Source organism: Lissotriton vulgaris, chromosome 7 (genome assembly GCF_964263255.1).
Source record: "Lissotriton vulgaris chromosome 7, aLisVul1.2, whole genome shotgun sequence".
In the NCBI taxonomy this organism is placed as follows: domain Eukaryota; kingdom Metazoa; phylum Chordata; class Amphibia; order Caudata; family Salamandridae; genus Lissotriton; species Lissotriton vulgaris.
This window is the reverse complement of record NC_141695.1, coordinates 112,569,138-112,582,528: the sequence shown is the minus strand read 5'-3', so window position 1 is coordinate 112,582,528 and position 13,391 is coordinate 112,569,138. Positions and strand designations below refer to the sequence as shown.

General features: G+C 40.1%; 1 long non-coding RNA gene across 1 annotated transcript in view; it reads left to right on the top strand.

Moving 5' to 3' along the window:
• LOC147700939 (uncharacterized) overlaps window positions 1-12,389 on the top strand; it is a 35,530-nt gene extending 23,141 nt beyond the window's left edge. Inside the window, exons 2-3 of the long non-coding RNA XR_015297146.1 lie at window positions 41-136; window positions 12,280-12,389. This is a non-coding gene — a long non-coding RNA (uncharacterized LOC147700939). The remainder of the gene's footprint in view (window positions 1-40; window positions 137-12,279) is intronic.
• The last annotated feature ends 1,002 nt before the right edge of the window (window positions 12,390-13,391 follow it).

Here is a 13,391-nt window from a genome sequence, read left to right as displayed (position 1 = left end):
TTGCATTTCCATCACCTTTACAGCTTCTTTGCATTTTTAGCTCCAGCCATGCCTCCAGTTTGCAGTTTCCTTACTAAGGCGTTAGGGGCTCTGGTGGTGTTGCTGCTTGCTGTGGTGATAGCTCTAATGATTTTAAGTAAGTAGATTCAGGTTTACTATTTCAAAAAATCCCTTTCCATTGAGTTGAAAGATGAAACTTTAAATTGATTCTAAAATGCACTTTCAAGTACCAGTATGTGTAGCTTATGCCTACACACATTCGAAATGTATACATGTTTTACCAATATATATTTACTTTACAGTTACACTAATACTTATGTAGCTAAAATAAAAATAAAAAAAGCACACTAAAATTCCCAACATTCAAACAATCCAATGCTACGCCTAATATAAGAGTAACGATCAGACGAAAAATCACGTCTTCATCAATAACAGTACATTATGACAGAGTCATATCAAGCATTGGCAAAGACAATCGTTCTATCATTTTCACCATCCGTCTGGCAAATCATGTTTCGTTTTGGCATGTTTTTTGCAAAACTTTATTGTTTGTAAATATGCTGGTCCTTCAGCAAAATGAAAAAAATAAAAATGCTACAGGCAAAAACGTTTTGGGGATCACAACAAAACACACATTACCATGATACTTCCTGGCACTGAATCTAACTATTTTGTGTGTGAATGTGTTACTTTGAAAGGATAGCATTCCATAACTCATAGTGAAGTCAGCCAATGGCTTAGTGCATAATGCATTGGGTGGAAGTCAAATGCGAATGACACCAAACACTGAATAATGGATGAAGTCTGGCTGAAACCCCTTTAAATAACAATGTTATAATCATAATTTTAGTCAAATCAAAAAGTCGTGGTTAACACAGACCTAAAAAAAAGTTAGTCAGTTTGGCATTTGCTGCAAGCCTCATTGCCTTTGAGAAAGAAAGAAAGAAAGAAAGAAAGAAAGGAAGAAAGAAAGAAAGAAAGAAAGAAAGAAAGAAAGAAAGAAAGAAAGAAAGAAAGAAAGGAAGAAAGAAAGAAAGAACAAGCAAACATAGAAGAAAACAAACAAACACACAAAGAAGGAAATAAACAAACACACAAAGAAGAAAATAAGGAAAATAATGTAGGGAAAAGGGAAGGGAGGAAAGAGGGCAAGAAAGCAAGCAGGAAAGCAAGCACGAAAAGAAGAAAGAACGACAGGAAAATGAAAAGTACAAAAGAAGGCAAGAACGGAAAGAATGTGAAAGGAAAAGAAAGAAAGATAGTTAAAAAGAAAGTAAGAAGGAGAGAAAGAAAAAAGTAGGAAGTGAATAACTTAATACAGATCTGTCTGGTATCTTGTGAAATAGCAGCTTTCAGAAAAGCGAAACATTCCAAAAGAAATTTACAACAGCATTGGCAAGAGATGGGATCTGTTGAAGATGAAATGCATCCTATGTTCACATTAAAATTATCCTGTTATCACAGCAGGCTTTTACACACAAACGCAACATTAAACTAATTATAAAGTAAAAACAAAAACACTGACTCTGAAGGGAACTGGCTTTTGTGTGGATGTGCTTCTTGTGAAAAAGCAAAACGTAGTCACATTAAGTGAAATTAATCAGAGGCCTAAGTAGACTGAGCCTCTGCTCCAAGCTATATGCTGGAGCGGGTCGAAGCAAAACGTGAATGGCAGAACAACAGACCAATGGATGAAGAAAGGTGGTAGAAAGCCCCTATTTATAAGTATAATATTTCTATTTTTCTAAAATCAAAAGGGTTTTGCTAACACCAGTCTGAAAAATAAACGCAAAGTACACTTAAAAAGAATGTGAGTAAAATGTACCAAATCCGTAAAATACAGTGGAACGAGCATTGGCTAATTTTGTTTGTGTGTGTGTTAGTTAAACCATTGGCATATTTACAAAGTAGTCCCAAGTCATGTGTGACATCTTCAGTCAGTCCTTCATGCATTATGTAGACACTTCACCTCCCATGCATTGCATTGAAATTACTGAATACCTGGACTCATAAGCTGAATTAACCAAATTATACCTGTGAAGAAGAGGCACTCCATGTGTAAGGGACAACAGCTACAAAAGCAATGGTTGTACTGTGGTCTCATCAAAATGTGAATTTCACTTTCAATAAACAAAATAGATGAGGCAGATCTTGTGCCAATCTTTTTTACAGTCTCACGAAAACAGCTGAAGCTACCTTTAACCTGGTCTATAAAAGGACTCTCATGTCAGCACTGATACTGAGCTTGCCTCATGTTGCACATGCATCCATGGTCTTAGTAGTGAGTATCTGTGGCCCCACACTGTATATGCACCCATGGGCATAGAAACAGTAACATTGGTCCCAAAAATGCATGCATCATCTAGGCAACAAATGTCCCTGACCCCGCAGAATGAATGCTTTAGAAGGCCTAGTATTGAGGACCAGTGGTCCATGGACAGCATGCGTCAGTTAGTAAAGACCAGTGGTTCCATGTGTTTCATGTGTTAATAGGCCTACTCAAAACTGGAGGCTTCAAAAAGCAAACACATCAATAAGATTAATAGCAAGAGGAAGTGACCCCACACATTAACTTCATTAGTTGGTGCCAGTCCCCTCACACAGTACATGAATATATTTGATAAAGGACAGTCATGGACATTGAGTTACCAAAATGCCAGTGATAGCGGAAGTGTCACTACCCATCCTTTGACATTAGTGACAGTAGAAACTGAAGTCATATGACCTTTGACCCTGATGTTTAAAGACCCAAAATAAATGCATAATTTATATAGCACATTAGCTACCAGCCCAAATAAATGTCTGTTTTTTATAACATCTCTATTTTATTTAGGCTGCTGACATGATGTGCCAGGGAAACATTACTCATTTTTCCACTGAAGTGGAGAATATAGTGCTAAAAAAATAGAACAATTTTAGGGACCAAAATGATTTCTACCACAAATGGTCAAGATACCATAATGTACACCAAAATTGTGAGATTACATTAATAAATCAAAGGAAACTCCTTTAAGAAACTTACAAACAATGTCTATTATAAAAGAGAGAGGTCTTTGAGCAAGTGACCAAATTTGCAGAAACAAATGACTTTCTTGACCTTTATTAGACATTCTTCTCTTCAAGACAGCACCAAATGTACTTTTGTTTTGGTGCTTGATGATCTAAGATGTACACAACAGAGAAAGGGTATTAAGTATACGGGAAGTAAGGGCGCTCAGACAATATTAGCGTAGATATTAATGTAGATACAAAAAGTACTGGTGCTAGCAGGGAGGGGGACCCAAAGAACCCCTCAATTTAAATGTGAAAATTCACATCTAAGACTTGCAAAACAAAGTCCTGCGCACTCAAATCAAATTTAACAAATAGTAGGCTACTATATGTAATTGAAAAAGACAACTGTCCAACGTTGATTCCTGGAGTTTGATGTATATCTCCTTTTATTAGATCATCACACCAATGGTAATTTACAGCCAGCCGACACGTGTTTCGTTGTAGGTCTGTACATTCACAGATACTACAACTCTTCAGGGCTCAATGGCTGGATCCTTATTATTAGGGCCCACGTCCGGTGATAATTCCAACCCGTCAGGGTAACCTTATAATGGAAAGATGACGGTATATAGTGTTCCGATATTTCGTGTAAAAAATGTAGAAGAAGACGCCAGTAATCTGCACCTCGGTGCCACAAGTATTCAAAAATCCAATTTCATAGGAGGTTAGAGTTCCTTCACGACATACCACATGGATACGTGTGGTATAATTAGCTCCAGGGTCGAATCACCCTCGCTAAACTGGCGTCGGGTCCCATTTTAATGCTTCCCTCACAGACCATTCTGTAGAAATAGGGGAATATTCACAAAAGATTGGCTTGTGACAGGGCAAAACACAAGGGATGGTGTACATATTTCCCATATTGACTGAACTGATAGCTGAAGCCTCCAATTTAGAGTTAGGAAAGGAAGTTTAAAGATTTTAAATCTTCTTATCAAAAAAGCTGATGAAATTTCACAGAGTTCGACCGAGGGGGTGATGACCATTTTTGTCCTATTCATTTCATTTGATTTAAAAATCTTTATTTCGGTTCCTTTAAACCATGAAAGATACATAAAAACACATACAATTTTAAATACAGATAAAAATAGTCCAAGTAAAAACCTGTCTCTTTTCCATATCTGCAGACTCCACCAGGTAGGCAAATATCCCTAACTTACTGATAGATGTATCTCAGTACAACAAACAACAAGGGGATGTGGCAAATTCTGAACTGAGGTCAGATTTCTGCCACCAGTCCAAAGCAAGCTCTTCCCTAAATGTTAACAACCAACAGAGGCAATTGACAGCTGTCAAGAATCAGGTTTCTGGCCACCCAATGCCAGGTGGGGTCTCCAGTCTGAGACCTTTTGTAGGCAATGAGATTACTTCCAGCTGTGGGGCTGGCAAGGAGTCGCCCACCTGCTCCTGAGGTCTAGCTCACATCTTAACCTTCTCAGAGTGCAAGGCTGGGCCCACCTGTGACAGACATTCTTCTTCCACCATATCTATGGCCATCTTAGGAATGATACCCTGTAGATGGTCTTTCAGTCCAGGGCCTGTACTATGAGACTGAACAGATGCTAGGTAGTTCAGGACTTCTAGGGAGGAAATACAAACCCCCTCAAGGGGTAGTATGAAAGAACCCTGCATGCATTAACCCTGCATACCTTTACAACGCTGTCACTACACTACCAGTGACATTACCACACATTACTTTACCACGCAAGACATCACACTGACTTGCTTTAGAGGGAGGTGGACTTTGGAGTTGTATAATTGGGGAGAGGAGTTGGCCTAATGGCTAGGGAGGTCGATCTCGAATCTGGGGAACTGGGTTCGAGTCTCGGCACGAACGCTGAAAATCCTGTGATTCTGGGCAAATCACTTACTCTCCCTGTGCCAAATAAAAATTAATGTGTCCTATTGTAATGCAACTGGTACTATGTAAAGCATTCTGATATCCGATTTGGGTCAAGTTCGCGCTGTATAAAACTCTGTAAAATAAAATAAATAAAAATATAAATTACAATTCCAACTCCAGTCTACGCAACAGTAGGGGAGGAGTTAGAATAAAAAATCCAACATCAGTCCTATAATGCGCCCCTAAAGCTAGTCGTTGTAATGACTTGAGTGGTAAAGTTACACATGGCAATGTTGTAGGTGGTTAGTGACTTTTTTGTAAAGGCAGGTCGCTGTTGAGACTGCAGGGTGATGGATGTTTCCCCTACAATGGTGCTCCACTCTGTCTGTGTCACGTAGGATCACCAGCAGAGTCCAAGACAGGGCAAGTTGGAACTGGGCAGCTGGAAATTTGCAGAAGAAAAGAATCTTGAAGATTGTTTCATCCATGTAGTTTGAACAGGGGTTCAGCCGTATGGCCCCTGGAATTATTGTATTTGTCCTCGGTACAAGAGGGAACTGGTCCACTCCTTCTGGGCTCCTTTCAGGTGGTAAGCAATAGGCCCAGTCTACTGTTCTTTCTCAGGTCCATAATGTATTATGAGGATGGTAATGGGCATGACACATTTATGCCTGGCACCTGTGTGTGGGTAGAGGTGACTCATAGCTCCTCCCTTACCAATGGGCCTTAAAGTTCTCAGAGGTCACCCTTTGCATTTTTGCAGCATTTCGTATGTACCCTACTGCAAAAGAAACCACAGTACTCCTCTCCACCTAAATCTAAGATGATGAAACCCTTCTCCCTTTTTTTATAGCCTGTGTGCCCACCCAGAGTTGTAGGCCAGGGTAACGAGAATCTACTCCTCTGTGGTTACTCCAAACCAGTTCTGGGTGCCATTCCCCTCCCAATTGAATTGGTACCTACCGAACTGGGGAAACACAATAAGAGACCTGTCCAGCTGTCCTCTGACATCTGCTTGTGATAGGGGAGGTCCCTTCGTAGTTTCTAAGCACAACCCGTATGTTCATCCTGCCAGAGGAATAAAAGCACCTCCTCACCCCGGCCTTTGTCTCTGTTCTGGGGTCATTTCACACACCTTGTTCAGGCCCATTCACTCAGAGCTCTGCAGCTGGAGGTTAATGCAAATTAGCCTTTAGATGTTTTAGGCAGGGAAAAGCAACTTTCTAAAAGTAGATTTTCCTTATTATCCCCCCAAAAAATCCAACACTATTGAATTGAGATTTTAACAAATAATAACAATGAAGAATTAATTACACTTCTAGCTCATCTATACCCCAAGATAGAAGAATAAATATTTAATATTGTGTTCCTCTATGGGCCAGCCAGCCCTTATGATGCAAAATTAGTTTTCGGGTGTTAATCAATAAAAGGACATATTAACACCACTATTAAATATTTGTTAATACCATGCTTACTGCCTTATTAGCTATAAGTCCTATATTGTGGGGAATTATTACAATTTAAAAGAAAGATTTTGACCTGTCAAAAAGGGTATATATTTTGACAGGTTGAATTGTAGGCATTGCACTACAACATTCAGGCTGCAATAGAAGGCCTGAAACAATGTTTGCACTGCCTCTGTAGTGGCATAATAGGTGCCGCAGTCCACTAGTGGAAGTTAACATTTAGGGCCTGGGTACACTTTCAACCATATACTAAGGGTTTGTATACAAGCTAAATATGCCAAATAGGATTATGCCACTCAAATATGTTGGGGGGTGCATACACTTTACTACTTGTTAACAGGGATGAAGTGCACAAAGTTCTAAAGCCAGCAAAAATATAGTCAAGCAAAAGGGAAAATATCTGGGGTGACAATGCAAAAAGGCATATTTCCTACATTAGCTACACACTGTCCCCAAAACAAGCGCTAAGGTAGACTAATCAGTCATGTGATTGGTTCCCATGCTCAGGCTACAGAGCAAGGACAATCTGCCACCTCTGCAATGTAATTTGTCTGTTGGATGTCCCTCTTGACCCTTCTGTACTCCTCTATCAATGTCAGTCTCAGACATCAACCTTGTCCATGGGGAACTCTGTAGTTTATCTGCAGGACCCCGCCTGATTAGCAGGGGTAAAGTGCACAGAGTACTAAGAGCAGCAACAATACAGGGTCTAGCAAAAGGTGAGAAATTCAGGAAGGCAGATTTCCTACCGAGTACATGAGCATACTTCTCAACCTAGTAAGTCTAAAGAGTACAGAAGTTTTGGCCATACTTATATACACTTTTTGAGTACAATAATGCACTTTGACAATCTTTGAAAAGCATCATACATAAAAAAACAAATAGAACCATCTGATAAGGGGGTCACAGATGGCTCTCAACCTCTGGGGAAGCTGGTGTGGGCCAGTGTGTGCGTGTCCAGATGTCCGGTGTGGTGAGCGCCTGATCACCCAGTGCATTGTACACGTCGTGCCCTGATTGGCTAAGTGTTCTTAACTACATGTGGCATCTAACTTTGTGGTATTTTATGAATGCGAGCCTTTAGCAAAATGTGTTTTATTGGAGCTAATCTCCACAGTCCTGTTTGTGGTGTTACTACCCATCTGTGGGATTGATTAGGGACCCATACCTGTCAAACTCTAAATAAGTCCTTTACAGTATTGCTGTTCTTTCTTTTAGTTAGTCAAGAAAAACTTGTGCTTTGAATGTCTTCTGACAGCAGTGAAAAAAATCAGACCCAAATTATTTATATGCAATACAAATAAACAACACAGCAGTCTATAGTATTATGGCTCCAAATTATGATAACCAAGGCATAGCTGATAGATGAGGGAGTCACATTTTACTCCAGAAACAGCAAAGTTGAAAGAGCAACAAGCAAAGTTTTTTTAATCATCTACCGCACTTCATGCAGACTCCTAAAAAGGGAATAAGTAGAGGAATCAGGACAGCCTAGACTTTCTCCCTGGGCAGTGCATAGCAGTGCCGTCTTAATGTAAAAAGCAGGTAGAAATAGAAGTTCCAGGCATTCATGTGTACTTTACAATTAGAAGAATATAAACCAATTTTCTTACTGTCCTAGTTGTAAAGACTACATTCATATCATGAGTTTTTGCACCTATCAGTATACAAACCCAGGGACGTCTAAAGGGTGTGCACCCTGAAAGGGTAGTAAATATTGAGGACAAAATATTGACCCTAAAATATACAAAGGTATGTAAATATAGATGTTTTACACCTAACTTCTCATAGATGTAACTTTAGGAGATACACGTATAGCTTCATGGTACATAATACAAGGTTGGCAGCCATCTTGTAACGGCTATCCTATACTCTCTCTTCATCTGACTTTTGTCTCACCCTTATTGAATGACCATTCGCCTACACCCATTAAGAAGCTCCGAATATTCGGTCATCTTGTAATGGGCCAATCAAATCTGGTAGCCATCTTCTAACAGCCAATAGTTATTTACTCTGCAAAATTGTTATTTACCTTGTTATTGTCACTCCTCACGGCCAAGGGAATTCCACATCATGACTGACCCATTCATGATACCTGAAGGCAATAGTGCCTACTCTATTCAATACCCTCCTAAGCTATCAAAAAATGCTTCAAAAACCTTCAAATACAACCTCCTCAAACCCGGAAACCTTATTCCTAGATCACTCCTACAACGTCAAAAAAAGCACCATAATCAATAACCTCTTATTTTTCACTAATAAGACCCTAGTCCAAAGAATCCTCTAAACCAGATCTCCCGCCTTCTACTAAATTTCCGTTCGGCCACTAAACACGCCTCTGACATTGCTGACCTCATCCTTAGCATGAATATGGAGATAATCATCCTTACGGAAACATGGTTCAAGGAATCATCCTCTGCATGCCTTGAACTTCTGGTCCCCCCAGACTTCAACATCATTAGACTAGACAGACCTCACAAAATAGACGGTGGCTTAGCCTGCATACATCGCTCTGACCTCACAGTCTCTAAATTTCACGCGGAACCCCTGGACTTCTGTGAAGACCTGGGGATCTCTGTAAACTCACCTAGTAACCTCCCCCTCAAATTACATATATTCAACCATCCTCCAGGGCAAAACATATCTTTCACAGAACAACTCATGGAAATCATCACGGCAAACTCGTCCCCACTAATGACATTTTCCTGGGTGACTTCAATTTACACTGGGAGAACAATCTGGACAAACAGGTCAACGCCCTTAAATCCTTTCTTGCGGACCACTCCCTGGTCCAAGCTATCTCAGAGCCCACTCACTCAAAAGGTGCCACACTAGATTGGCTTATCTCCAAATATTATTGAATTGATCTCGATTACCCCTTGTGACTGGTCAGACTAGCCCATTAGCACTTTTCAAATCCCCTCTTGTAACAAGAAAATCGTCCCACAACAAATTAAACCTAAGCAATGGATAAGAGACACTCAGAACATCAAATGGATCAAGTTAGCCTCTCATTGTGAGAAGGCTCTTATCCCTCCCAACAACTTAGGCAATGTCACTGCCCTCACTGATCGCTATAACTCCACGATTACCAGAATATTCAACCAAGCCGCACAGCCAAAACTCAAAAGAACAAGGACAAAAACCCATGGTTCAGTGAAGCCCTGAATGAGGAGAGACACAAACTCAGATCAACTGAACGGAAATGGAGGTCTCAGCCCTCCCCTCCCCAGTTGAAACTACTCCGAAAAGCAAGAAAATCATACAACAAAAGTATTCTAAGATCAAAAAAAGACTTCTTCAAATCAGAACTAGATAATGCCAAAAATAGACCTAAATAACTCTTCGAAATTCTGAATCAGCCTCTCAGTTAAGCAGGGACAAATTTTCCTCATTCATCGCTGCGAAAAATAATGCCCTCCAACTTGAACTCAAAATAGCTGTGACCAATTTAGCCACCCCCAAGATCAGTCAAGCTAATAACTTGGTACTAAACAAGCATTCTCTTACCAAAAACAATTCCAACTCGTCCAACTTCAAATGCTATGATATCGATGATATCCTAAAAATTCTAACAACTACTAAACTCAACAACCACTTCAATAATCCTGTCCCAGCAAAGTGCCTACCCCACATCTATCATGGCATAGCCCCTCTTTGGACCAAGATAATGAATGCCTCGCTTTCACACGGTCACATTCCTGACTGCCTAAAATCTGGCCAAGTTACGGCTGTCCTAGAAAAAACGACAGCTAGTAACTCCAACCCCAACAACTTCCGACCAATAACCAACATCCCTATGCTAGCAAAGGTCCTGGATATTTGTGTTTAACAACAATTCAACTCACACATCACAAATTTCAACCTACTGAACATACACCAATCGGGCTTCAGACCTGGCCATAGCACTGAAACAGCCATCCTACTTATAGTAGATGACGCCCTCTCAGCTCTTGACCGCAATGAAACATGCCTGCTAGTTTTGCTTGACCTCTTCTCAGCCTTCGATACGGTCAACCATGACAAACTGCTAAGAAGACTAGAAGACAGGATTGGCTTTTCTGGCACAATCCTCCTATGGTTCAAATCCTTTTTGGAGAATAGAACACAATCATTCATAACCAACAAGATCCTCTCTCCATTCTCAACTAACCTACTAGGAGTACCTCAAGGCTCTACCTTGTCTCCCACTCTATTCAATTTATATGTTAAACCTCTCACTGACATACTACAGCAGGCAAGCATCTCCTACCACAGGTACGCGGATGACACCCACGTTTACATCAAAATCACCTCCATGGAAGAAACAAAGTTAATGAATCTAGCTCTTAAAAAACTGTACAATGGCTAATGAACAACTTCCTCAAGTTAAATGCTCAAAAAACGGAATTTCTCCTAATCCCCCCTCAAAAAAACTCCCAAGAAATAAAGGAATGGACCAAAATTATCACCGCCTTGAATTGCACCCCAATGTTGGTGAACTCCACAATATCACTTGGGGTCATACTAGATAAGGATCTTAACATGCAAGCTCACATTAACTTTATGACAAAAAATGCCAGCTTTCACCTAAATTATCTAAGAAAAATAAAGTCATTTATTGAGATCCCTGACCTCAAAACTGTAGTTCAGGCCTTAGTCATCTCAAGGCTGGAGTACGGTTGTTCCACCCTATCTTTACTACCCAAAACATCTACCGCACCCCTAAAAGCCTGTCTCAGCGCCGCAGCTAGACTTATTTCAGAATCAAGGAAATTCGGTCACATATCGCAACACCTGAAGGCACTAAACTGGCTATCCTATGAAGCCCGTATTCACTTAAAGATTGCTTGTAGTACTCATAAGGCGTTACACCACAATACTCCACAGTTCCTAGCCCAAAAACGTACGCTATCTGGAGGAAACAGACATTCCAGGAGCACAGATAACCTACTCCTGATACCCGCATGGTTCATCAAGACTAAAACTTCCAACAGAGCATTTTCAGGAGCGGCACCAAGAATCTGTAACTTGCTCCCACCATTCATCAGAAAAATTACCTCAACGTTCCTCTTCAAAAAGGAAGCAAAATCATCCCTTACCGTAAATTCATCACAAATCCCAAGACAGCCGCAAACTCTAGTGCGAAGATAAGTCCTTTTCAATCACGATTTGACTGCCTATAACATAGCTGTTCCATTCTCTGTATCTGTACCCCAAACTTTATTATGTCTCTGTTGTTACTTATTTTACGTTGTATTGATCTATGATATTGGAAACAAGTGCTTCTTTTATTTCCCTGCTCACTTTGTAAACCGTTCTGTTACCCTATCTTGGGTCTGGTTCGCGCTATAGAAAACTCTAAAAATAAAAACAATAAAATAAATAGAGGAGGAGTTAGGAATAATGATCTATACTTCCTCTATCTGCAATTATCTTTCAATATTTTGTGTTCAATATTTTTTCAATGATATTCTTGTAACACAATACTTATAACCTTAAAATTCAGTTGTACAATCATCTAAAGGTTTGGACAGTATGGACTCTATCCTTGGGCATCAATGTTTCAGGGGTCCCTCGGTTAGAATGATCAGACATCTACTGCTGCTCTACCTTTATCTCTAATGAAGCAGAAACCGTCAAATTATTTGATGATTCTTTCTCTTTCATATCCACTTACATTGATCCAGAGGTTTGCATCAGGATGGGGAATTTAATTGATACATTAGATTTGTTAGTCAAACACTAAAAAGGAGATTTAGTGTTTGCTATTTTTGAATGAATGGAGGGTGCACTTACCATCTGTAATCCAGAGTATCCAATATTATGTTGCCTTTACCCGATCAGGTCAAGGGTATTAAATATTATAATACTGTTTGACTCCATGGATGCGTTTTCTCTGCACAAATGCTCACTAACGTCTGTTTAATATGTCAGCCCTTAGGTGTTCCACTCAAATTCCTTCCTCAACCACAGCGATACCTGTTAACCGCAAACTCGACATATGTCTCAACTCTGGCTTCATCTTTGAGAGGACATCATTGACAATGAAGGCGTTGATGTACCATCTATGTCAAGAGTTAAATGGTGAGGAAATGGGAAATGGTTGTATGGCTGCGACAAACTGGAGCACAGGAAACACTGACTTCAAAGCTCAAGTACGTCTTTGAAGATGAATTAAGGCTGCAAATCATCACCTTCAGACAACCGAAACCAATAGAAAATGGAGAATGAGTAGACAAGAAAGACACAAGTACCATCCCCATGCTAAACGGAATTTTGAGGGGTAGTGATTTATATGTAAGGATACATGTGAAAATAATTAGATTCAGAGAGGATAAAGGTTACAGAAACTACAGTGTAGGTTTTCGTGTGCAAGTAGTTAATTTCCCCAAACATTAAGAAAATATAATGTACAGGCTTTTCAGTAAGCGTAGGGGGTTTATCTGCTTAGAAGAAAGTGGAAGAGGAAGGAATACAGGTAATAGTAGGAGTTATAGTAATCTGCCAGAAAAAGAAGTAGTGACCAAGAAGGGGTTAGGGTACAACCTTACACTTGTCAAGACCATTGCTGGTCTACCAGAAGCAGCGTATTGAAATAGGAGAATGACATTCAACATTTATGATGCTTAATTTGTAAGCATTGAAAAGAGTGACTTTAACCCAGTTTGTTAAGAGAAAGAAAGACCTCTCCTTCGTCGGCTGCAGCAGGCCGTATATTGCTTTTATTCAAGGAACTCACTTGACGCAGTGGGAGTGTGATAAACTTAGGAGGCAGTGGGTGGGGCAGGTATTTTCAGCATAACCTGGCACCCCAGCAATGCTTTGCAGTCTATGTTGCTGAGTCACAGAACTAAGGGAGTGGTTATACTGATTCAGAAATTCCTCCCCTACTGCATGCACAACAATTGGGTAGATGATGAAGGACTCTATGGGGCATATTATCAAGACAGGCAATAAAATGATCGCCGCTTTAGCAGCAGAAGCAACGATAATTGGCTTAATAATATGCTCTATGGAATTCCAATTGAAGCCCATGTTAAATGTGA